The 26120-nt window shown below is 46.8% G+C and overlaps 1 protein-coding gene across 8 annotated transcripts in view; it reads right to left on the minus strand.

Moving 5' to 3' along the window:
• The window catches only part of KCNAB2 (potassium voltage-gated channel subfamily A regulatory beta subunit 2), a 104244-nt gene extending 78124 nt beyond the window's left edge, over positions 1-26120 (minus strand). For 4 of the 8 annotated variants that reach the window (XM_088671788.1, XM_088671786.1, XM_060276123.2 and 1 more), the window contains exon 1: positions 26013-26120. The gene's annotated coding sequence lies outside the window, so the exon portion shown is untranslated. Of the gene's footprint in view, positions 1-6434; positions 6786-26012 lie in introns of those variants that run through there. The other 4 variants (XM_060276122.2, XM_088671785.1, XM_060276124.2 and 1 more) reach the window with 3 other exon arrangements.

Genomic DNA, 26120 nt, shown 5'->3' on the forward strand with positions numbered 1-26120 from the left:
ATCTAGTCCAGCCTCCTGTTCTCACAGTGGCCGAACAGATGCCTGTGGGAAGCCCACAAGCAGGATTCGAACACAAGAGCCCTTTCCCCTCCTGTGGTTTCCAGCAACTGGTATTTAGAAGCATTGCTGCCTCCAGCTCTGGAGGCAGAGCAGAGCCTGCTGGAAGTTTCAGGACAGATAAAAGAAAGGAATTCTTCACGCAGTGCATATTAAAACTATGGCACAGAGATGGCCACCAACGTGGATGGCTTGAAAAGAGGACTGGATAAAGTCAATGGCTAGTCTCTACAATGGCTATGTTCTGCCTCTATGGCTGGACGCTGCAATGCTTCTGAATACCACTTGCTTTGCCACCTGGAAAGTAAACTACGCTGTATCTACACAAAAACACACACACACTGTCCATGAGAATTTCACCCAAATTTTATCTGCCCCCTGCTAATTTTCAAATGCTATATTATTATTATTATTATTATTATTATTATTATTATTATTATTATTATTTGTGTACTGCCCTATCTCCACAGGTCTCAGGGCAGTTCACAACATCAAATCACAACATAAAAACACAAAATATGTAATAGAAATAAAAACAAGAACCAGCCAATAACCCCCCCAACACATTTATTTTCTCATTACCCTGCCCATCCGACATATATAAAAATATAATAAAACTATACAAGGCTGCCTTCAGGTGTCTTCTAAAGGTTGGATAGTTACTTATCTCCTTGGCTCGGGGGGGGGGGTCGCATAACTCCATACCCTCCAAGCTTTCTCTGATGAAAATAGGGATGTCCTAAGGAAACGCGGGACTATCCAGGATCAAATCAGAAACCAGGACGGCTTCTGCAAATCCAGGACTGCCCCTGGAAAATAGGGACACTTGGAGGGTCTGTGTTTATTATTTATTTATGAAAACAATTAGATGCCACTGTTCAGAAAAGGGGGTGGGTGGGCGAGGAATCAAAGCAGTTTACAACCAGTCATCAGTTTCCTGCACATTAAGTATGAATGGTGGGGTAAAGTTTGCCCCTGCTGATCTGGGAGCTTCAAGTTTCTCAGCATCCTGATTTTAAGGCCATTACGGCCAGCTTCAGTTTCATCAGGTTAAAAGCTTCTGCCAAAGAAATCCAGCACGGCTACAGCTCCCTCATAGAGAGGGGTCTTTAGGCCAAGGAGAGGGAGCGGCGAAGAGGCTCTGGGTTGAAAGGCGTCATGGAAAAAGAGGCTCACAGAGACGGTGTGCCTCCTGAGTTCACTCCAGGATAGGAACATATTGTTGCACAAACCCCAATCTCCAAATGGTGAGTGTTTCTGGAGGTGCTTGCGCTTACTCAGGGTTTGTTTCCCTTGGAGTGAAGGTTGGCGGAGACTGTGGTGTCTTTAGGATAAATGGTTTTATTTGCACATATATCGAAGCCGAGCATTGGAGGGATGGGCCCACAGCGTTAATACCTCCAACCAGCTTTGCTTTCTCCTTCAGTTTCCAGGGAAGCACCAAGTCACAGTTCTTTGGGTCCAGTACAGAGCAAGGCCTGCCCTTCATCTTCCAGCATCAGCCAAAAATCACACATGGAACATCTGGCAATTGTTCTTCACCTTACAAGGTGATGTCACTTCCCATTAGGTGAGGAGAGTTACACACCCCCATTAACTCCATGGCAACAGATCAACATCTTTCTAATGTAAATAGCAGTACTGAACTGGCCAGGGTCTGGTTGGGCTGGTTTGCTCTTATAGATTCTACTCTCACCTACGCAGGGTCACAGGTTTGGAAGGGACCCACAGGCATCATCCAGACTGACCCCCAAAACTTAAAATGCTATGAAGCTGTCTAATACCAGTCTATTTGATCTATTCTTGACTGCTAAAAGTTCTTTCACAGCCCGAAACTTGGAGGAGATGCCTTGGACTCTGGTGCTGCCCTGCTGTGGAGAACAAGACGCTCTTGAGATGACCATGCTGTAAGATCTGGACTCCCTCTATCTAAATTCAGGTGTAAATAGGTGACTAAATCGTATTTTCTTAAAGCTACAACAGCCTCTGCCATGTCTTCAATTCTTCAAAGGAGCACAGACCCTGCTTGGCAGAGATTGGGATGGTGTTTGGGGTACTTTTCAAGGGAGAAACAGCTGGCTTAGCCCTCCGAGGTCAAGGCAAATGTACCCAGCTGCCCTCCTGCCTCTGCATGGGTCTTGCCCCGTCCCAAACTGCCTCTAAGATTCAGTAGCTTGTATATAAATTCCTTCTGCCAAGGGTCCTATCCCAGCAGAGTTTCCCAAGGCAACAAATATGAGGACAAAAGCATGCTCACTGCTAGCCATTTTTATATACTGACCCTAGCGCGGAGGAGGCTGGCATGGAGAAAAGTCAGCATCCAATCTAACACCATCCTGACTTTTTTGGGTTTACTTCCTACACAGGATGTGAATACTTAATGCAATTCCTCGCTCACGGGAGGAAACTTAACAAAGGTATTAGAATCTTTTACTTGCCAGCTGAATGGGAGCCAGCAGTGTGATGCTACTGCTAAGCAAGCTAATGCAATCTTCGCTGCATTAACAGAAGCAGGAGTGTCCAGCTCACAAGGAGTAATAATTCCACTCTGTTCTGAGCTAGTCAGACTGCGATCTGGAGGGTTGTGCCCGGCTCTAGGCACCGTATTTTAAGAATGATATTGACAAATATACTGTGTGTTCTTTGAGTGGGGATGGGGGGGGGAGCGGCGGTCAGTCAGGTAGGACAAGGAGGGAAATAAGAAAATCAGAACAGCTTGATGGATCAGGCCAATGGCCCATCTAGTCCAGCATCCTGTTCTCAAAGTGGCCAACCAGAAGCCCCAGTGGGAAACTTGCAACCAGGACCCGAGAACAAGACCCCTCTCCTCTCTTGCAGTTTCCAGCAACTGGTATTCAGAAGCATTGTTGCCTTGGACAGTGGAGGCAGAAAATAATCATCATGGCTAATAGCCATCGATAGCCCTCTCCTCAAGGAATTTGTCCAAACCTCTTTTAAAGGCAACCGGGTTTTCTTTCTTTTGTGTACAACCACAAAGCTCTGTTTTCCTTGTATGGGCATGTTTTGTTACCTGAATTTAAAAATCAATTTTTTAAATAAAAAAAAAGCCATCCAAGTTGGTGCCCACCGTTGCCTCCTGTGGGAGTGAGTTCCATAGCTGAACTCTGCACTGTGTGAAGAAGGCCTTTCCTTTGCTGTGCCCTGAATCTTCCGTTTTATCCATCCCATGCGAAGTTCTACAAACTTCTACTTTAGTTGAGATTCCTCAGTTACAGGGAGTTGGACTAAATGACCCCCAGGGGTCCCTTCCAACAATTCTATGATTATGCTCTCTCACCGCTCCCTAGATCATTTTGGTTGCCTTTTTCTGAACCTTTTCCAAATCTACAATACCCTTTTTGAGGTGACATGACCGGAGCTGTGCACAGTAGTCCAAATGCAGTCGCACTATAGATTTGTAAAAAAAAGCTTTAATATATTGGCAGCTTTATTTTTCAATTTGTTCCCTAAAGATCCCTAGCATGGGAGATGCCTTTTTACACTACTGCTGCTCATTAGTCCTGTGAAAGAGCTGGGCATGTTAATCTTTCCTGGAGAAGAGAAGGAGGGGCATGATAGATCTCTAGGGTGCTGTCATGCCACAAAAGACAGGGTAAAGATATCAGCTCAACAATAGTATAAACTTTGGCCCCATTTGCCCTAAATATTGAAAGCAATATCTCACCACTTGAAAAAGCTATGGCTTCCACTGAAGAATCATGGGAAGTGTAGTTTCTTAACGGTGGTTAGAGTTGAAAGAAGACACTTACACCCAAACCCATTGGCTTATAGAAAAGATAGGTAAGAGAGGACACATGTTGGAAGTTTATAGAATTATGCCTGGCATGGAGAAAGCAGACAGACAAAAGATTTTCCTCCCTCTCTCATAAGACTAGAACTTGTGGACCTGAATGTTGGAAGATTCAAGACAGTAAGTCCTCGACGCAGCACCTAGTTTAAACAATGGAACTCGCTGCCACAAGAGGCAGTGATGGTCACCCACTTGGTGAACAGTAGTAGCCATGATGGCTATGCTCTGCCTACACAGCTGGAGGCAACAATGCTTCTGAATACCAGTTGCTGGAAACCACAGGAGGGGAGAGGGCTCTTGTGCTTGAATCCTGCTTATGGGTTTCCCACTGGGGGAAACTGGTTGGCCAGTGTGAGAACAGGATGCTGGACTAGATGGGCCATTGGCCTGATCCAGTAAGCTCTTTTTATGTTATGTTCACTTATGTTCTTCATGTCTCTAAAATGCCATTGAATAATTAGGACACTCTCTCCTCCCTACAGCTCCTTATTTTATCCTCACGGTTGCTTTTGCTCTTGAATATTAGAGGGCTGGTGGGGAAATTGTTATCTTTCTACTGGTACCCAACAGAATTACCCCATCCTCCCGGCTAAGAGGCTAACTGTGTAATTGAAATGTCACTAGGCAGAAATTTCTCTTGCGTGCACCATCGCAAACTCATTTTCTCTGAGCTGAGAAATGGTGGGACGTCAAGCCAAGCCAAAAATATCTAGCAGAAGCTGGGAATTACAGAAGCATGAATTTTAATAAGTGGGAAGAAAAGCTGCTTTCTCCCCATGGGCACATCAGGAAGTCATCGCTCCTTGACTGTGGCCAGAGTGTTGGCAACAACAACTGCAGCTTACAGAAGGAAGTTCACACGGAGCTCAGAGCACTGATCTATCTAGCAGCCTCCTCTAGCCCCTTTTCAGAACCCCTCCAGTTAGCAAAAGGCAAACAAAGGGATACACACCACTCATCAAACAGAATTTAGAAAGTCCCAGGTTGAGTTCCTGGCAGCTAGCTCTAGGTAGCACCAGGAAAGCCCCATCCGAAAACCTGGAGAGCCACTGCCTGTCAGTGCAGCCAGGACTAAGCTAGACAGAGGAATGCTTTTACACTGTAGAAATGACTTTCCTACCTTTCATATTGTGCTGTGATTAAAACAGCCAACAGCGCTCAAAACTAAAGTTGGGTACTGAAATGAAGCAGGCAAACCTTAGCAGATCTATGGCAACACGTGAATTCCACAGTCCCAAACTGGAAATTGCTCTTTTCCTGTTTTTGTTGGAGCAGTAACCCCCCGCAGCTCCCCACAGCCCTGCCTGCACCCTAAACTGGTCCCACCAAGTGCTCTGCCAGCAGCCTCTCTCAAAGTGGCGCACTGTGACGTCCGCTGCCCGTCCGCAATCAGGGCCACCAACCCTGCACAGCAGTTTCCTTCGCCGCTGCCTTGCGTTACAGAATCCTAGCTGTTCCCCATCCTATCCTTTTCCTTTCAAAGTGCAATTAATTTCAGGGCAGAGACGCAACACTTGTGCCTGACAGATCACCCTCCTCCCAGATGCACTGCAGGTGATGTTCAGGCAGCTGCGTCCCCCCCCCCACCTCCCCCCACCGATTGATTTCAACCCAGTCCTTTCTTCACTTCCACCCTCAGCTTTTGGCAGCACCGGAGGAAAACCACAAGAGAGCAGAGAAAACAAAGGGCAGAGGAGAATCTGTGCTAAAACGTCCCCTTCCTTAAAAAAAAAAAACCTCCACACAAAAACAAACAAAACAGAATCCACTTTGTTTTCCCTGCACCAGAAAAAGGGGCAGCCTAGTTTTTCCTAGCAGATACCATGGAAACAGCTATGCCGATTAGCTGGTCAACCTGGAAACACACGGTCCGGGAATTAACCGCAAACTACCGTATGAGCTGCAACGAAGGGGAGATTTCTTCTGCCTGTGGGCACATCGGAATGTGGGGTTTGATGCTGCAAGGAACATAGACTGCAGATAATAATGGGGAAATGAGTTAATAACTGCTATTGACGGTGCCAAGGGGGAAGGACTTTACGGGGGCACTCAAGGGAATGAGCACGGTTGTGTATGTGTCGTCCACAAGTGCATGTTTTGGAGAAAGCAAAAGAAAACACGTTAAAGAGCAAAACCGCTACCCTCCCCCCAAATCAATTAAGCCCCAGAGTCTAAAATAAGCCAAGTCCACTATTGGGTTCTGCCTTTTGTCTTTCAAAGAGGCCAACCACCTCTGCCTGTTTGGTTGCTTCCTAGAAGCCCCCAGAGGCTGCAGCCCTCTATACATGCTTCCAGGGGAGCAAGTTCCCTTGAACCCAACGGGACACACACTCTTCTGATGAAACATGCATAGGATTTCCCAAGAGCCCAGCAAAAGCACCCGGGCACACACCGGCTTCCTGTCGCCCTGCATCTGCCGGAGAGAGAAGGGAGCTCAAGGAGAAATCGACGCCTGCGGCAAAGAAAGGAAATTGGGGAGGCGGGCGGAGGAGAGAGCTTCCAAAACAGGGGAGGGAGAGAGGTCACCACAGAAGTCAAAGGGAATAAGGGGGGGGGGAGCACCTACCTTAGATGTTGTCGCTTCTTTTCTAGACCGGCAGTCAAGAAAAAAGCAAGAGGCAAAATAAAAGGAGACGCGGGCGATGGATCTAGGAAGCAGGCATGGTGGAAAAAAAAATGAAATAAGCCAGACGGCTGGATGGACGAGCAATTGGGGAGGGGGGCAGGGCAAAAAAAAAGAACAGAGTAAGATGTTCTCTTTCTACCCCATTCCCTTCCAGGTTCTAGACAGGCAACTTATTTATTTATTTAGTATGGGCAGAGAGAGAGAGAGAGAGAGGCGAGCCGAAATCCATTTGGCAGTGCGTGGGCAAGAGAGATCCAGCCCCCTCCCTTCCCTGCTCTCTCTCTCACACACACACACACTGCCGCAACAGCCTCGTTTGTACCTTCAAAGCCTGAGTCAGCAGGAATCTCCTCTGCCAGCCATCGCATTGGCAGCTGATGCTGTTTTTGTAAATTCTGCCCCCCCCCCCACTCCTGACACACTACTCCTCCCGGATTGCGGCTAAATGTGGAGATGGTTTGCTCCGGAGCGTCTGCTGATTAATTGTGTGGGCACCGGAACACGGCAAAGGGGAGCCTTCACCACCCCCACCGCCCCATGCCGCTGCGAGACAGGTGTCGCAATGGTCAGGTGATGGGGAGCTGGGTGGGCAGGCGGGGTGGCGGCGGCAATTAGCTGCTCCCAAAAGTTCAGATTTATCTCAGGGTGAAGAAGATCCGGAGGATGTGGGAGCAGAAGGGAGAGAGGACACTGTTGGCTCCATCCTCTGGGGCATAGCTGCCAAGTTATCCCTTTTTTTAAAGGGATTTTCCCTTATGCTGAATAGGCTTCCTCGGGAGAAAAGGGAAAACTTGGCAGCTATGCTCTGGGGACAGGCCAAGGGACAATGGGATTAAATGTACTGATGAGGCAGATTTAGCTAAGAAAAATCTCCAGGCTAGCCACTGACTTTTGGCAAAGTCCAAATTAGTCCAACTGGCTTAACTTGCCAGAACTGTCAGCTCAGCCTCAGAGGGCTTCTCCAGGGTCTTGGGCAGAGCTTATACCTGAAATCTCCTGCATGCAAGGTGTTGGATCAACCTACAGGAGATGGAAAAAACACCAGGTTCAAGGTGCTTAGTATTTATTTATTCAAACAACGTGGGTCCAGGATACCTCAAAGACCTCTTGATCCCTTATATCACTGCTTGATCAGTGAGGTCTTCAGGGGAGTCACAATTAGTGGTCCCCCATGGCTTGGATGCATGGTTCGTATCAACCAGGAGCTGTGCTGGGTTCAGTATTGTGGGCCCAGTTTTATGGCACCCCCTTCAAGCTGAGGTCAAACAGACTCTTGCCCTGTTGAACCTCTAGCACTTACGGAATACACACACACACACACACACACACACACACACACACACCAGCAGGCATTTTAACTGAATTCTAGTTTTACAAAAAATTCCTTCAGTAGCACCTTAAAGACCAACTAAGTTTTTATTTTGGTATGAGCTTTCGTGTGCATGCACACTTCTTCAGTTTTACAGTTTTAACTCTTGTTTAGTTTCATTTTGTTTACTTCTCCCATACTGCAATTACGTGGCATATAAATGGTTGACTTACATAAAAACACTTGAAAACAAAGTGAGAAACTCACGCATTTCCCTTCCTTGAAAAACAACAGAAATCTCAAAATATGTATGCAAACGTGTAGTTCTTTTTTAAAAAAACACACACATTTAAATGCATGTTTCCTTTTTAAAAGACATGCAAAATCCATATTTTGCTACATTTAAGCTGCTGATGACAATTAACAGAAGCATGAAATCTGCTGGGTATCTAAACTCTGGTCTGCACATTAGCCCAAGAGGTGCAGATCAGGATGTTTTGTATCCACAAAGATAAAATTCCTTGGGCAAAAGTCACCCATGCAGCGAAATCCTTATACTTGTTTACTCAGAGGTAAGTTCTGCCATGCTCCAAGAGATTTACTGCCATGTGTAGGAAAAAGATTGCAGCCCAAATTAACCTGCCCTTCCAGCCTAGCAGGTCTTTTCCTGGTACTTTCAGTGACACGGTAGTAGCAGAGCTCATGGCTTGCTCTCCATTGCTCTTTAGCACCACCATTGTGGATGGCCAGTGGGGTGCATTGCAGCTTAGCAGAGGTCAGGTGACTCCAGGGACCAACGGAGATCCACTTGGTCATATAAAGCACCTGACTCTGGGTTGGGTCTTGCATGTAAGCTGCTTAGGGCTGTAGCCAACTAACTCAGGGTTGCCCCCCCCCAAAAAAAAATTAACCGAGGTCCACTAATTCCAGCAACTCGCCTCTGAGTAGAACTAGCACTGAATGGAACCCTTACGTTCCAAACTGAGTCACTCGTGGACTCTCCATCCCTACAAACCTGAATGCTTGATTCCTGGTTTGGACTATGCCACCTCATCATCATCAATCATGATGATGATGGTGCTACCTGCTGCAGTGGTTCATAGAATCATAGAATCATAGAGTTGGAAGAGACCACAAGGGCCATCCAGTCCAACCCCCTGCCAAGCAGGAAACACCATCTGCCAAGCAGGAACACCATCAAAGCATTCTTGACATATGCCTGTCAAGCCTCTGCTTAAAGACCTCCATAGAATCATAGAGTGGTACTTGCTCGCCTCCAGACAACTGGCTTTTCAAGCACAGTCCTCTTTAACAGGCACCCTCAAACCATAGCTGCCAAGTTCTCCCTTTTTTAAAGGGAAATTCCCTTGTGTTGAATGGGCTTCCTCACGAGAAAGGGGAAAACTTGGCAGCTATGCCCTCAAACTGCGGCCCTCCAGATGTTTTGGCCTACAACTCCCATGATCCCTAGCTAACAGGACCAGTGGTCAGGGAAGATGGGAATTGTAGCCCAAAACATCTGGCGGGCCGAAGTTTGGGGATGCCTGCTCTTTAACAATCCCACTTTTGTATTGCTGGGCCCTAAGGCTGTGTTATTCTCAGCCAGACAACTGGTGCACCCAATTCAGTATTGCTCACACAGACCTGCAGAGGCTTTCTACAGTGTTTCAGGGAGGGATTCTCCCCCAGCCCTAGCTGTGTTTGAACCTGGAACTGTAGAGCTAAGTCCATTCCCTAAGGGGTTTAGCAAAGGAGCTGGAATGCCCAACCCCTTCTGACCTTTCCACGATGTGAGTGACTATCCTGTTTGGAGGAAAACATTGCTCAGCATGCATATAGGACTTTTTAGTTTACAGAAAGGGTAAAAGGTGACATGATAGAAGTTCCTAAAATTATATGAGGCATGTAAGAAGTTGATAGGGGAAAGTTTTTCTCCCTCTCTCATACCATAGCACTGGAACTTGGGGACATCCAATGAAGCTGAATGTCGGAAGGTTCAAGACAGATAAAAGGACTTCTTCGAGCAGCGCATAGTTAAACTGGGGAACTCCCTCCTACAGGAGGAAGTGATGGTTACCAACTTGGATGGCTTTAAAGGAGGATTGGACAAATTCATGGAGCATATCAGTGGCTACCAGCCATGATGGCTATGCTCTGTCTCCATGACTGGAGTACTATTTGATGCAAACTGCAGGAGGGGGGGAGTCCTCTTGTGTCTGAATACTTATTGGGGCATCTGGTCAGCCACTGTGAGAACAGGATGCTGGACTCGATGGGCCATTGGCCTGATCCAGCAGGCTCTTCTTATGTTCTGATCCACCAGCAACCAGCGCCTGAGGAGAACAATGCCCTTTCCGCTGCATTCTTCACCAGGCTCACTCCTATCTTCTGGGGACATCTTGCCTTACCTCATGTACCCTTGATGCTACAACCCCCTTTCACCAGCTCTGACACTACACCAGCCTTCAAGCAAAGAGGCAAAATGGCCTGGTGCCAACACTGCTCTCTACCTCAAGAGACCTTTCGACATGTGAGACCCATCTGCTCCCTGCTAATTGCCTTCCACTTCCTTTGCCACTGCCCAACGGTTCCTCCAAGTGGTTTGGAAGAGAAAAAAGGGCCAAGTAATTAAATTGCTCTTGACTTCAAGGCAAGAGGTGTAGCAGCTTCATTGTGGGCCAGCTCTCTCTGCTGGGGGTAGCGGAGAGCAATTATATTGATGGACGGTGAAATCTTCCAAGCCGAGTGTTTACATAAAGAGGTTAGAAGCTCAGAGAATGTGGGAGTCCTTTTTGGTAGCCTGGAGGGGATATTGATGAAGATAACTAGACAAGGGCCTGGAAGACACCAAGTGGAGATTTGCCCCACTACCAGAGTCACCAACTCATACTCTCTCTGCTTGTCTTTTGATCAAAGTGAAGAATTCCAAGACATAAGATAAGGAGAACATAGAAGCTGGATAAGGGAAATACCGATAGCTACCATTGCTACTGGCTGGCGCTGTGGGTTAAACCACAGAGCCTAGGGCTTGACGATCTGAAGGTTGGTGGTTCGAATCCCCGCGACGGGGTGAGCTCCCATTGCTCGGTCCCAGATCCTGCCAACCTAGCAGTTTGAAAGCAAGTAGATAAATAGGTACTGCTACAGCGGGAAGGTAAACGGCGTTTCCATGTGCTGCTCTGGTTCGCCAGAAGCGGCTTTATCATGCTGGCCAGATGACCTGGAAGCTGTACGCTGGCTCCCTTCGCCAATAATGCGAGATGAGCGACACAACCCCAGAGTCTGTCCGGGGTCCCTTTACCTTTTTATCATTGCTTTGCCATTTGCCCAAATGGATGCCTAAGCCATGACCTGCCTGACACCTCTTGGGAAGCTGGGATCCCTGCCAGCCGGCACAATACACACTGGACCGTCTTGAAAGTCCCTGTGGGCACCTGTTGCTCAGCAACACCCTTAGCTCATGCCACCTTGGGGAATTCCCAAGATGCAAGAGGGTGCATTTAACGCTCTGCAGTCTGCCGGCTGCTCACAAGGTTGTCAAGCCTCTCCGCCAAATCCTGAGAGGCAGGGAAGAAAAATCAGGTTCTGTTGCCACATCTCTGTCATTGGCTATGTCCAGCAGAGGGGAGCCTTTTTCAGACCAAAAGCCACATTCTGTTGTGGGCAATCTTAAGAGGGGGTGGCGCTTAAGAAGAGCCTGCTGGATCAGGCCAATGGCCCATCTAGTCCAGCATCCTGTTTTCACACTGTCCAACCAGTGGGAAACCAGGGAGCAGAACATGAGCACAAGAGCACTCTCTCCCTCCTGTGGTTTCCAGCAACTGGCATTACTGCCTCCAACTGCGGAGGTAGAGTATAGCCATTGTCGCTAGTAGCCATGGGTAACCCTCTCCGTGAATTTGCCCAGTCCTCTTTTAAAGCCATCCAATTTGGTGGCCATCACTGCCTCCTGGGGGGAAATGTCAGTGGTGGGTGCAGTTCACAGGTCAAAGTGGGTGAAGCGGTGGATACAGCTTTTACCTTTTCAAATTTATTTTAACAGAACTTATATACACTGTTGGTTGTAATAAAACCTCAAGGGTTTATAGTCTAAACGCGCAAAAGTCAAGATCTCTGTCTCTTTCTCTCTCTATCTACACACACACACAAACACACACTTTTAGTCACCCAACTGTCCATCCAAGCTAAGAAAAAGGATCATTCCCCTGGGGCCCACTTTGGGGTGAACACAACAAGCCCACATTTGTGTTTTGTTGCTCCTGGCATGACCAGGGTTGGGGAATGAGCAAAGCGGGGTGGCCTTTTGAGCAGCCTGCACAAACATGCTAATTGTTCCCATTAAACCATGGCCACGTGTTAGCTATGGTGTAACATGGCATGCGAAGCAGGGCAATGACAGGTGCTGAGTTGAAAAGTGTTGTGTGGCTTTTTCCTTGCCCCCTCCTCCCACCTAGAAAAAGTTTTCTTCCTATTACTGTACAGAGGAGTGTATGCTCCAAAACAAGCTGCTGCATCTGAAGGGTTATAATCCTACTGTTCATCTTGTGGGTCAGTCTGTGTACTAAAATTAGGAGGCTTCTGAACAGCACTGTACAAATGTCTGGGACTTCTTCATTTAGAGATAAGGTAAGCAAGCTGACACGGCTGCAGGAGGGGAGATTGCTCTCGAGTTTGGGTCCTGCCTTCTGGTTTTCCCATTGTGGGGCATCTGGGTGGTCCTAGAGAGAATATGATAATGGACAAGATGGGCCACTGGTCTGATCCAGCATGCTCTTCTTGTGGATTTACGTTCTTCTGATAGAAGTTTATAAAATTATGAATGGCATGGAGAAAGTGGCTACAGAGAGGCTTTTCTCCATACTAGCACTTGTGGACATCTAATGAAGCTGAATGCCAGAAGATTCAGGACAGATAAAATAAAGCATTTCTTCACGTTCACCTATGGAACTCACTCACCGCAGGAGGTTGTGATGGCCACCAACTTTGGAGGCTTTAAAAGAGTTTAAGCAAATCTATGCAGGAGAGAGAGAGCTGTCGATGGCTACTACCCGGGATGGCTATGCTCTGCCTCCAGTCGGAGGCTGTGATGATTCTGAACAGGGCCAGCCCAAGACATTTGGGTGCCTAAGGCGAACCACAAAATGGTGTTCCCATTCCAGGGAAGATGGGGCGAGTGAAGATCGACATCAGAAACAAGGCGGGGAATAAAGATCTACATTGGGAACGAGGGTGGGAGGAGACCAGCAGTGCCTCTTATTCACCAAAAGGCCGCTATAGAGGTGGCATTGGGGTGGGGCCTGCTGAGGAGATGGCAGATCTGGTCTCTAAGGAGCATGCCACAGCAGTGGCATCAGCATCAGACGATGCATTCCTTGGAGACCAGATCTGCTGCCCCTGTGGATTCTGCTGCCCCCTCACCTTGCCTCATGGGTGGGCCAGACCTGCTTCTGAATAACATTTGTTAGAAGACACAGGGAGAGTGTTCTGGCTCTCGGGTTCTGCTTGTGGGTTTCCCATTGGGGCATCCGGTCAGCTACTGTGAGAAGAGGAAGCAGGACAAGATAGGCCCCCTTTGGACTGATCCAGCAGGCTCTTCTTATGTTCTTACTGTCCATCTGCCCAACATGGCTGTGCTACTTTTTACCTGGTAGGTGGGGGAAGTGAGAGAGATACAGTGGTACCTCGGTTTAAGTACACAATTGGTTCCAGAAGTCTGTACTTAACCTGAAGCGTACTTAACCTGAAGCGAACTTTCCCATTGAAAGTAATGGAAAGTGGATTAATCCATTCCAGACGGGTCCGCGGAGTACTTAAACTGAAAGCACTCAAACCGAGGTGTACTTAAACCGAGGTATGACTGTACACTACTTTGGGAAGTGGGAAGTGCAGAAGCTCCCCGCCCCCACCCCTGAGCATGCTGACAACCGGAGCATTAATGCTGCAAGGCCAATTCTTCCCGTTCTGCACTAGCAAATTGCACCAGCTGAGCTGCTCCAGCAGAGCTTTTTGGTCTGCTCCCAATCAGCACCAAACGCAGCAACTCAGCAAGAATTTCCCATTATGCTTCAGTAGGGACTTTGGCACCTGGATGACTCAGCGGACAGGCTCCTGGCGACTCTGGAACATTTGGCGTTCTCACACAGCTGCACGCACGCACGCACAGTCACCCGCTGCCTTTTAAGGGACAAAGGCACCGCAATTATTTGGAGGATCAGGTGAGCTTGTGAGGGATGTAGGGGAGGTCCTAGCTCAACTGCTGGCGGGGAAGTGCTGTATTGCTCGGGTCCTGCTTGAGTTTCCCACAGGGTGGCTACTGTGGGAACAGGGCACTGGGCTAGCTGGGCCACTGGCCTGATCCAGCAGAGTCTTATATACTAATGAGAGCATCAGTTTTGCATGCAGAAGTTCCCAAGTTCAACATCCGGCACTTCCTGTTAAAAGCAATCTCATGATGGGAAAGGCGCTTCCTTGTATCAGACACTGGAGAGTTGATGGCACTCAGAGTACTGGTAGACAATACTGAGCAAGATGGGCCAAGGGCCTGACCTAGTATAATTCAGGTTCCTTTGCTCTCCTTATGTTAGTTACCTGCAGTGCTATTTTTCTAGAATAAGAGGTGCCGGAACTCACCATGAACTTCTGCTTTGTTCTCTTAGAATGGCAACGGCACCCAGTGAAGAAAATGCTCTGCATTTAATTAATTTAATTCAGGGGCAGAACATCTGTGGTTCTCCATGTGTTGTTGGACTCAAATTCCCATTGACCCCCAACACAAATAGTCAGTGGTCAGAGACAATGGGAGCTGGAGTCCAACCTTATTTGGCGGGGCACATGCCCCCCCTCCCGAATTCAGCCGCCTCCCTATTTTTTCGTGCTTTGGAAAGCTTTGCAATTGTGCCTTCAAAGAAACTCACACCCATCTCTGACTCCCTCCCTTTGAGTAATTCCACCCATGGGATCTGACCCAGTATTTCTTTAAATTTGCTGAAATCAGCTTTCCTGGGTACACAGCTGACTACATTCAGCTTTCCCATTTCTCCATATCACGATTCCCAAGATGAACCGAGTCATTTCCACCCCAAATCCCCACTATATCATCTCACTTATCAGACTGTTTGTTAATTTTATTTACAATATTTATTTCCTGCCTTTCATCTCAGGGGAGATCAGATAGGATGCCCAGTACGGCCATTCATAGGAGCCAACTCTTAGGGGCTTTGAGAGCTCCCCCCCAATAAAATATATGAGGGCACCGGACCCCCTCAAAGTTGATGGGTATTGCCATTCAAATTGTGTGCATGCACTGTGTCATGTGATCGATTATGTGGGGCGGGGCTTACCTGCCCTCCCATATTTTATTCAAGTTGGCACCTCTGAGGTCAGTGGTCCATTTAGGTCTGTGCTGTATACCCCAGTACTCCTTAACCTTTCTAGATCTGAACCCATCTCAAACCCAAACATGCATTTGGGGACCTGTACCTTAATTTTTTCCCCTACCATGTATCAATAGTGTTGCTGTTGTGACTCAGGTTGTTGTTGTTGTTGTTGTTGTTGTTGTTGTTGTTGTTGTCGTCTAAATTCAGTTGCAGTTAAAGCATATTCTCAAAGCAGTTAAAACCTTCTTCCATCCAGTGAACTTAGCCTTGACTGGAACAACCTTTTTTAAGCCACCAAATGTCTGGGTAAATAGGAATGTTTTCAGATTCCTACCATAGGTTGTAATGGTGGAGACAGGTGCACATCACTTTAGATCAACCCTGCAACCCTGCAGTGGGCCTTTTGGGCCCTTAATGTTGTACACTTAATTTGTGTGCTTAATTTTGAAGAGTAGCATTGCGGAATATCTTTGAGGGGTGGGATCTGTACGACCCCTCTTTTTTTAACTGCACAGCTGTTCTTTTGTTTTTGTTTTTTATGTTATTGGATCTTCTTAACTGGTTTTAATGTAAGTTGCTGAGAGAAAAGAATCCTAACAAATATAAAAAATTACTACTGCTACTACTAATAAATAGTTCAGCTTTCTCCTCCCGAATAAGAATCAAAGAGTTGGCTTCACTTGCATCCTCTAATTAAGAGAGCTTGGAACGACAGTAGATCTTTAACACACACAAAGGACAGGAAAACTGAACTCTTCCTTCACAGGTCTCAGAAAGGCAACTTTCCTCCAGGTTCAGTCAAGTCTGCAGTAATTTTGTTAGCCGGGTTTCCCAAACTTGAGTCTCCAGCTGTTCGTGGACTACAATTCCCATCATCCCTGAATACTGTTCTGCTAGCTAGGGAGTTGTAGTCCAAAAACAGCTTGAGACCCAAGTTTGGGAAATACTGATTTAAATGCAATCACAAGTCCCTGGTTTGAATCTTGGCTCTGACACTCTTATGAGAACTGCCTCCCCCCTGCAATGTAATACAGGACAGCAGCATTAGTCTCCCTTACAGGATTGTTATTAATTTTTATTTTGATGTTTTTACAAGAGCATGCTAAAGCACTGGATCATGGGTAGTCAACCTAGTCCTCTCCAGATGTTGCTGGACTGCAGTTCCATTACCCTGACCAGCTGGGGCTGACTGGAACTGGAATCCAACATCTGGAGAAGAGCAGCTTGTCTGTCCCTGCAGTACAATAAATGCTAAATATAATAGCAACAGCAATAAATCAAAATGACAGGTCAAATAAGTCCCCGAAAACCCAAGCATTTAACTGATTTTTTTTAAGTCATTATCTCAGTCTACAAACATGCCCAAGTTATTCCTAATTAAACAAATTCACCCATAACAGAAAGAGATGCCTGGTGCCAGCAAAATTGGAATAGAGGAGATCTAGGCATTGGACTCAAAATGAGCAACAGCTTTCAAAATGTCAGACAGAAGACTCCATGGGAAGGAAGGAAAGGGAAAGAGAGATTTATGCACCCACATACTTTACTCATCAGTATTTTAGTGTGCATATTGGTAAGCATTCTTTGGCAAATAATCACATTTTCCCCCAATCAACTTCCCCTAACACCACACAGTTTTGTACATTATTTTCTTACTAACGTGTGGATTTTTACACACTTTCCCCCCAGCATGCACATAAGTTTGAGTCGGAGAACTGCATTGCAAAGGGTAAATTTTGAAGAACTGCTGCGTTCCAATCCATCTATTGTTTCCTCAACTGTGATTTAGGTAGGTCTTCATTTAAATGCGAACCAAACTTAACTCTCTCCCACCACATCCCTAAGGGTGGAACATAGGAAGCTGCCTTATACTGAGTCAAACCACTGGTCCATTGAGCTCACCATAGACTGGCAGTGGCTTCCCAGGATTTTAAGAAAGAGTCTCTCCCAACCCTACCTGGATGTGTCATTGGGGACTGAACCAAGGATCTTCTGCTTGCAAGGCAGAAGCTGTGCTATTGCTCTATGGTAGTGGTGGTGGTGGGGAGATAAATTATCCAAGACTCTAAGGACTCTTCTTGCCAGACGCAGAAGCCCTCGCTCTCTCTCTTTCCCTGCTTCCCTAGCAGACATCCATAGGTACATTGATGTACTCGATCCATCAATGCTGATGCATCCCAATAACACTCTGCCAAGCAGCCCACCCACGTACCTGGAAAGCACACACCCATCGCAGTCAGCATTCCCAGGGCTCTTCATCTCAGAAATATCTCTGATGCCCAGCTGCAAGCTCTTCCGAGTCAGAGTTTCCTGAATCAATGCAATCAACTGAACTGCGGAAGCTCTTTTCATGTTTCATGAAACCTGGTACCCAAAGCCTGGAGAAAAGTCTTATTGGCCCAGGATGTCACCTGCTTCGCACTCAAGAAGGCCTGAGATTCAATCCCTGGCATTGCAAAAGATCTCTCCATCTGAAAAGCTAATCCAGCTCATTCCCTTCCCCCCCACTATTTCCCCCTCCTTTCTGATTTTTTAAGAGGGCAAGGGATACTCAGTGGTTGGAGGTGATGGGAGTAGCAGTCCAATGGCATGTGGAGGGTCCCAGGTTCCCCATGCCTAAGCAGAGAACCTAAGAATAACCAGCTGAATCAGGCCTGTTGTCTACACTGGTAGCAACTCTCTAGAGTCTTGGGCAGCGGCCTTTATTTGGAGAGGCTGAGGATGTTCTGCATGCAAAGCAGAACTGAGCATTGGACCTTCCCCAACTGCCTCTGCAGCTCCATTTCGCCTGCTGCTCAGGGTCTCCAGCCCTTTCAGCCTAGGAGTTCCATGCTGGAAAACCTCATTCCTCAGGTTTGGCAGAGGATCTCGGAGGACGCCCTCTGCGCTGCTCAAAGGCTACGGGAGCCTCTCATTCTTATGCTGCCTGACAGCCAGCTGCCAGCCTTTTCAGCTATTCATTTCTTGAAATATATATTTAATCAGAGGCATCACGGTCCTTTAATTTGCTCAGCCGGGGAGAGAGAGAGTGTCCTTGCCTGCGGGGAAATCTTTCAGTGAGTTCACAGTGACTCAAGCACTTCTTCACAGAGGCAGCCGGCCGGCTGCTGTCGCCCAGAGACAAAAGCCTTCAAAAGTGCTCACGTCTTTGCCAAACACCAGAACCTTGGATAATTTGCCGGTTCTGAGGGTGAAAGAGCTCTCTTTCTTTCCACAACCCTTTGCCTCCCCTGCATTTCTCCAGCTGATAAAGGGTGGGGGAGAAAGGAGGTCCCCACCCACCACCACCCCTGCACACAGGCAATAAGATGGCATTGGTGGTGGCAGTTATGGAGACATAGCTTCCTAAGACACTAGGCAGGCTTAGACGGAGAGATTCTACACCCATGCAAATGGACTCAAAAGGGTTAAAGGATGTTTTTGTTTTTTAAAGAAGGTGTGGTGAGGCTGACTTGGGAGTAGAACCCAGGGTCGCCAAATGAAACTGAATGGCAGTAGAGCCGAGATGGATAAATATAAGAACTTCTTCCTGCAAGGTGTAATTAACTTATGGAACTCACCTGGGAAGGTAAGCCCATCTAGGAGAAGGAAAACTCTGATCCTAAACCTCCGCTGCTTTGTGGAACATATTTGGGAGAAGAAAAAGCTATGGGGTGAAGCCTACACAAATCCGGAGTGGAGTCCCTAAGATGGTTAGATGGCGGCTTGTACGCCTCCTTCCGGCAACTCCTGCAGACAAGCTGGCACCCAAATATATTGCTTGGCTCTCTTTGGACCACATCAATGAGGCCGAGAGGGGGGTTCTCATCTGGGCAGCCCAGGACCTCCATACACATTGCCCAAGGGATTTCAGCTTGGTGCTGCTAACACAGTGGTTTGACCTGACTGCTGGAAACGCACTCCATTGTCTCTTGAGACAGACAGATATCAACAACAATTCACTGCCACATGACATAATAGTTACAAGCTTAGATTTGCTTGTTTATCTAGTCTATTTACATCCCACCCTTCCTGCTAATGGAGCCCAAGGCAGCAAACACACCACTGGAGCAATACCATTCAAAACATAATTATGTATATATGTTGCCTATAAATGATTATGATAAAATAAAAACCTCAGTGGATAGGTGTTTCCTTACCCATCAGTCGTTATAATCAAGTGTAATTTCCATATTCACAAGCAAACCAGACACTAAACATCTGATGCCAGAGACAAAGCTTCCAACTTGGCCATGCCAAAGGCTTTCTGTCCAGCATCTGGTTTTGGGTTTCAGCTCATGCAGGACCTCAAATCACCTTCCTTGCTTTGCCTCGTCTTTGAAATGTGTGGAAGAAAAGATATTGCAAGGAGCTGATTTAGGCCATGTTGCACTGGACCAGAGGTCAGCAAACTTTTTCAGCAGGGGGCTGGTCCACTGTCCCTCAGACCTTGTGGGGACCCAGACTATATTTTGAAAAAAAACAAAAACGAATTCCTATGCCCCACAAATAACCCAGAGATACCGGTACATTTTAAATAAAAGCACACATTCTACTCATGTAAAAACACCAGGCAGGCCCCACAAATAACCCAGAGCTGCATTTTAAATAAAAGCACACATTCTACTCATGTAAAAACATGCAGATTCCCAAACTATCCGCGGGCTGGATTTAGAAGGTGATTGGGCTGGATCCGGTCCCCGGGCCTTAGTTTGCCTAACCATGCACTGGACTCTGCACCAGAGGAGAGCACCCCTTCCCTGAAACACAGTTTTATCTGATTTACTTATTTGCTATTTTAGTAGATGATCCTCAGCTTTTCTTGATCCGCAGCAAAATCAAAGCCACTTGTAAATTAACAACAGGAAAACCCAACCGACAGTGCAAAGGGCAGTACAGTACAGTTCTTTAGGTTACACCACATCATTTCATGACCAAGAAACAGAACCCAGCGCAGGAGTGAGCAGGGTTAATTCCTAACAAACAAACACACTCCTTGGCATCAAGTCAAACCATTGGCCCATCATCCCCAGTACTGTCTGTTTTGATTGGCAGGTAGGGGACCACCTACACCCTACATGTCAAGCACTCTTGCAACACTCTTGCACACAATCATGGCTTCCCCCTCAAAGAATCCTGGGAAATGAAGTTTGTTAAGGGTGCTGGGGATTGTATTCTGTTACAGTTCCCGGGATTCTTTGGACTGCTAAAGTGGTATGAATGTGCTTTAAATGCATCACCGAACCCTTCAAGATCTGAGGCAAGGAGCTTTCAGCTCAGAGAATGCTTGTGTATTCCCTGTTCATTTATCTGCAATAGCCTGTCTCTTTTCTTTTCTACTGTTTAAAAAATATTTCAAAGAACCATAGAATTGTAGAGATGGAAGGGACCCAAAGCCTCATCCAGTCCAACCCTCTTGCAGTTTTTTTTTAAATAAAAAAAATCTATGGTGTCACAGGCTAGCCATGTTAGCCTGTTACAGCAAAACCCACAAAGGACTGTATCCAAAGGACTGTCCTACTCAGAGTAGATCCACTGAAATTAATGAACATGATTAACCCAAGACCCTTGATTTCTATAGATTTGCTCTGAATAAAGATTAGTTGATACAACCCAAACAGTCTTGTGCCATCTAAGCAAAACAAGGCTTGTATCCAGCTAAGTCCTATTGAGAGAAGACTCGTGGAAATTAATGAACCTAAGTGAGTGGCCATCTGCTCATCTCTGTCCTATACAGTTCTCAGTATTTCAGCTATCTGCTCATTGTTATGGGAGAATACTCAAGTTCTGTCGCTTCATTAAAAAAGAGAAAAATGCAGGCTGGAACATAGCAGGCTAAGAGAAACAAATTAAATTATTAAATCATTAAAGGCTCACATAAGTCCAAAGCTGTCATATGTTCCATCTGCATCTCCGCATGGTTTACTACTCAGGCTGCAACTATGCTGAGGTTGAGGATGAATCTGCATCTCTTCTGCAGGACATGTGACTGAATGATCCAACTATTCCCCTGATGCAGAGATGCAGCAGAATTATCCACCCTCACCGGGTGGGTGGGTGGGTGGGGGGTTGGGCTGCCTGCTTCCTCTCTGCACGAGTCACCGCTCTGGGCTTGCTTGCTTCTGGCCAAGAGGCATTTCCAGATCAGTGACTTGTGCAGAAAAATAGGAGGCAGGCTCCTGTGAGGGTTGGGTAATTCTCTCTCTCGCAAAGCAAACCCTTCAGGGGTGCAGAAGTAAGGGGTGCCTCCCCTTTTAATTCAGGAAACAGCAGGCATTGGTTACATCAAGATTGGCCAACACTGCATTGCTTAATAGAAATGAGCCAAGCCAATGGATCTTTTAAGAATGTAAATGCAACACCTCAACTTCCAGGAGCTCCTGTCCTGTCACTCCCTTGGCCTTCTTTGTCTTTTGGGGCATGCATGGATAGCTCAGTCAGTAGAGCACAAGACTCTTAATCTCAGGGTCATGAGTTTGAGCCCCATGATGGGCAAAATATTCCTGCATTGCAGGGGGTTGGGCCAAATGGCGCCTGTGGTCCCTTCCAACTCTACAGTACATTCTACGATCACGGTAAATTCCACCACCATTACCACCTCCTCTTGCACGACACACATTCCTAAATTATTCAAGTGATCCCCCAAGAGCGCACACTGATGTGACAGCAGCAGCAGCATCCAACTGACACAGGCGGTGCCAACCAGAAAACGCAAAACCAGCCGCTTCCTGCCATGCATTAGCAACGTTGGAGGTTGCTGAAGTCAGAGTCGGGGAGGAGGTGAAAAGCTTGGTATGTTAGGCAGGAAGTTGAGTAAGAAGGAGGTGGGTGGGGGAACTCAGCCTTGTAGTTTTCGGGAAAGGGTTATGGGCAAAACAAGCCAGAAAGCACAGATTATGGGGATGGAGGAGAAGGAGCCTCTTGGCAAATATTTCTATGTGCAGCAACAACTTTGTGATTCAGTTTTCATGGCACAGAACATGCAAAGTAAAACGATGACTCACCCACCTGATCACAAGTATTTTTATTAGCATGAATGGCTAGTTTTAAAGGCTACACACACACACACACACACACACACACACACACACGGTTGCCTAGGGGCACTTGTTAACTCACCATAGGCGATTAGGCAGGTGATGCTGCTCTCTAGATTGGGTTATTTTGCTTTCAGACATGAGGTTAAATATGTACCCAAGCAGCCCTGCAGCCTAACGCTCATTTTTTCTTGTCTGTACAGAGCAATTCCTCTATGAGGAAGGATTACAACACTTTGGTCAGAAAAAGTAGAGGGGCATGTACAAAATAATCTGTGGGAGAAAGCAAATAGAGATAAACTTCTCTCTTTCTATTAGTACTAGGTGCTGGAGGCATCCAAATGAAGCTGAATGTCTGAAGATCCAGGATGGGAAAAAGGAAGGTGTTCTTCACGTCACATGTAATTAAATTATGGAATTTCCTAGCACAAGTGGTAACGATGGCTGCCAACTGAGACAGCTTTTAAAGGGGATTAGAGAAACACACCAAGGAGGATAAGGCTGTCAGTGATACTAATCACAATGGCTGCATATAGCCTCCAGTATCAGAGAAAGTACAGGCCTCTGAATACCAGTTGGCGAGGAGTGCTGTTGAACTTGTAACCACCTTGTGGGCTTCCCATTGAGGCATCTGGCTTACCACTGTGAGAACAGGACATTAAGGGCTAGATGAGCCTTTGGTCTGATCCAGCTGTTGAAATATTGATGGTAAGGTCTTTGGGGCAGAGACCTGACTTGTTTACGGCATGCTGAGAGGCGTCACACACATTGAAGGCCGCTTGTGTGGCAAGGGGTTGGCAGACCCTACAATCATCAGGTGAAGTCTTCTTGGTGGTACTGCCACCAAGGCCTGCCTGGTTGGCACTGACCCATGGCAGGGCCTTTGCAGCGGTGATTCCTCATCTGTAGAATGTCCTCCCTGGTGAGGTGCACCTGCCTCCATCACTACTGTACTATCTTTTCATTATTAGCCAGGCATTTGGCGGCTGAAGAAATATCATAGAATCATATATCCTTCCAGACAACCCTGTGATCCAGTGGATGGAACAATGTTTCTAACTGAAATTGCTCTTAGAATGCTTTTAACTGTAACTGCTTTCAGATGTTTCAATGTTTTAATTGTTTTTAGAATGTTTTGATCTGTTTTAGAAAGCTTTTGTTTTGCTTTTCACATTGTATATCTGTTTGTCGCCCTGGGGTCCTTGGGAAGGAAGGGTGGGATATAAACAAGCAAATAAATATAAAGAAATAGAATAACTATTATGATGCCTTAAAAAACACACAAAAAAACAACTCAGTTGTTGCAGGCCTAGCCATATTCGCCTCTGTTGCTTCTTGCACTGCTCCAGAAATGCTCCTCTCTTTACATCTTCGCCATGATGGGAAAGGGCTGTAGCTCAGTGGTAGAGAGTCTGCTTTGCATGCAAAAAGTCCCAGGTTCAATTCCCAATGGCACCTGCATGTAGGGTAGGAGAGACTTCCCGCCTGAAACCATGGACAGCTATTGCTGCCTGTCAGTGTAGACAATATGGATGGAGATGGTCTAGTGGTCTGACTCATTATAAGGCAACTTCCTATGATGTGAGTTACCAAGATGGGTTGGGGAGAGGCAGTGCACAGTAGCAGATGGCTGAAGCAGCAAAAAGAACAGGCTCACCGCGGCTGAAGCTTCTGTGAGCGAGCTCATGGAAGCCACAATCAATGGACAAGCCTCAGAAGGGCCACTGGACTTCTCGCTCAGCCATCTTCAAATTTCCGAATCCTCCGCCAGCTAGGAAAAGCTGCCAGACTATTTACATTCATGCACAGAGGTATATCCTGGAGAGCACCTCTCGAGTTATTATAGAATTGGCAGGTACCCAAAGGGTCATATAGTACAACCCCCTATTATGTTGTATTAAAAGAAGTAACCACATGTTCTTAAACCTATAGTGTATACCATCTTTAGGAGGTCTGGCTTTTTAATTTCGAATATATCCAAGACCCTCTGCGGACACATTGCATTTCCCCTCCTGACATCTAAGACACACTACCTTCCGAAGGCGTTATGAAACTCTGCCACAATCTTTCTTTATGAACTAATACCTCCCTGCCAAGTCTGATCCACTCTGATCCATTCCGTATCTCAGCTTTCACCAACCAAGGTTGTTGATTGGGTTATCCTGCTGACACCCTATAACACCTCTTTTGAGGGAGTTGCCAATATGCCACTGGGCACTAAATGCTAAAAGGTTTTGCTTTTAGCATTTAAAGCACTAAACAGCTTGGGGGCCAGGTTACCCAAGGGAGCACCTCGCCCTACATATCTGTGCCTGGCATCTGCACTCTTCCGATGAGGAACTGCTGAGAGTAGGTCACGCTTCGGAGGTGGTGTGCTGAGCTTTCACTAGAAACTTGGTTTTTAGCGTTGCAGTCCTAGCCCTCTGGAATCAATAACCAGATGAAAAGAAGGTCAGAGCTGAGCACCATGACGTCTTGGCACCTTCTAAAGACATTTTTATTCAGGAAAGCTTTCCCTGATGGGTGACCCAGACACTTATGGACTATTGATTGCATATTTGCAGATATGGTTTTATGCTTCCTAGAATTTGTAAGGTATAGTTTTATTGTTTCTAGACTTTTGTAGACGTTATCCTACTGCTCTTGGTAACCTGGCCTTACATTTTATCCTTTTTGTTATTTTGCACACCTCTTTGGGAAGCTGTCTATAAATCTGTTAAACAAACAAGTAAATCAATACCTGGCACCCCTCAGATGTTTTGGACTACACTCCAGCTGTGGTGGCTGGGGGCTGATTGGCATAGTGGTCCAAACCATCAGGAGGGCACCAGCTTGGCAAAAGCTGCTGTACTCCTTCGGAGGCCAACCAGATGGAACAAAGGCATTTGAGAGCAATGCTGGATGGCAATACACAAAACCATGTTTTAGGAAATAATGTTGTGGCCACTTCTATACATTTCTACTCTCTAGAGGTAAATCAAATCTGGTTGCTGTTATTTGGGCTGAGGGAAAGCAAGTCACCCAGTAGCAATCTCTCTCTTTCCTTAAAATCCTTTAAAAAAGAAAACCTTAAGAAACAAACAAAAAAACCCCAACCAGGCAGCCGTCATGCCATTTAGCCACCAGGAATCTTAAAGAGGTCAGGTTACAGGCCTCTGAGATGCCGCGCCCCTAAAAGGTATAGCAGAATTGCATTCGGCTTCCTACAAGAGACAAACAGGTCGCCCATCCATCCACCATCGCACTCCCTTTGGGCGATCGGAAGGGGGAAGCAATCGATGAGCTTCTTCAGGCATTTTCGAAAAAGAAAATGCAAGTTACGAAAACCTCGCACCCAGAGGCAAAACCAAGGAGCCAGGCTCTGGATCCCACCCTCCTCTCTCTTTTATTACCTCCGGCTGACTCTGTGCTGAGGCACTGCAGCTGGCGTTTGGGAGAACAGAAGGTGACAGATCTCAGGGGCAGATCACAACACGCGCAAACAATGACCGTGCTGCCAGCCTGCAGCATTTACAGATCTGGAAGTCTAACAGCCAGGAAGCAAAGCAGGAGATCACAGAAGAACTCGCTGATCCCACTAGGAAAAAGAAGAAGAAGCTAAATAGCTTCTTTGTGTGGCACCCTAAATCCCAAGCACCCTCAACTTCCTGTCAAGGGCGCCTGTGCCTCCGCTAAACCAGAAGCACAAAATGATCGTTCCCGGACAGTCCCCACTGCAAAGCATTAAGACCGCCCCCCTTCCTCTCCACAATTGCAAACAGCCTCCCCCTCACCATGCACAGACCCCCAGTGCACCCGCCCGTTTAGTCCCCCGCACCTGCAAGAACAACAGCAGCAGCAGCAGCTCAGCAGCAGCAAAGGCACCTCCGCCAGCTTACACCATCTTCGTCCTCGTGGAAGAGGAACTCGCCCCCAGAGCTCCTCA

Source organism: Zootoca vivipara, chromosome 6, assembly GCF_965207765.1.
Source record: "Zootoca vivipara chromosome 6, rZooViv2.hap1.1, whole genome shotgun sequence".
In the NCBI taxonomy this organism is placed as follows: Eukaryota; Metazoa; Chordata; class Lepidosauria; order Squamata; family Lacertidae; genus Zootoca; species Zootoca vivipara.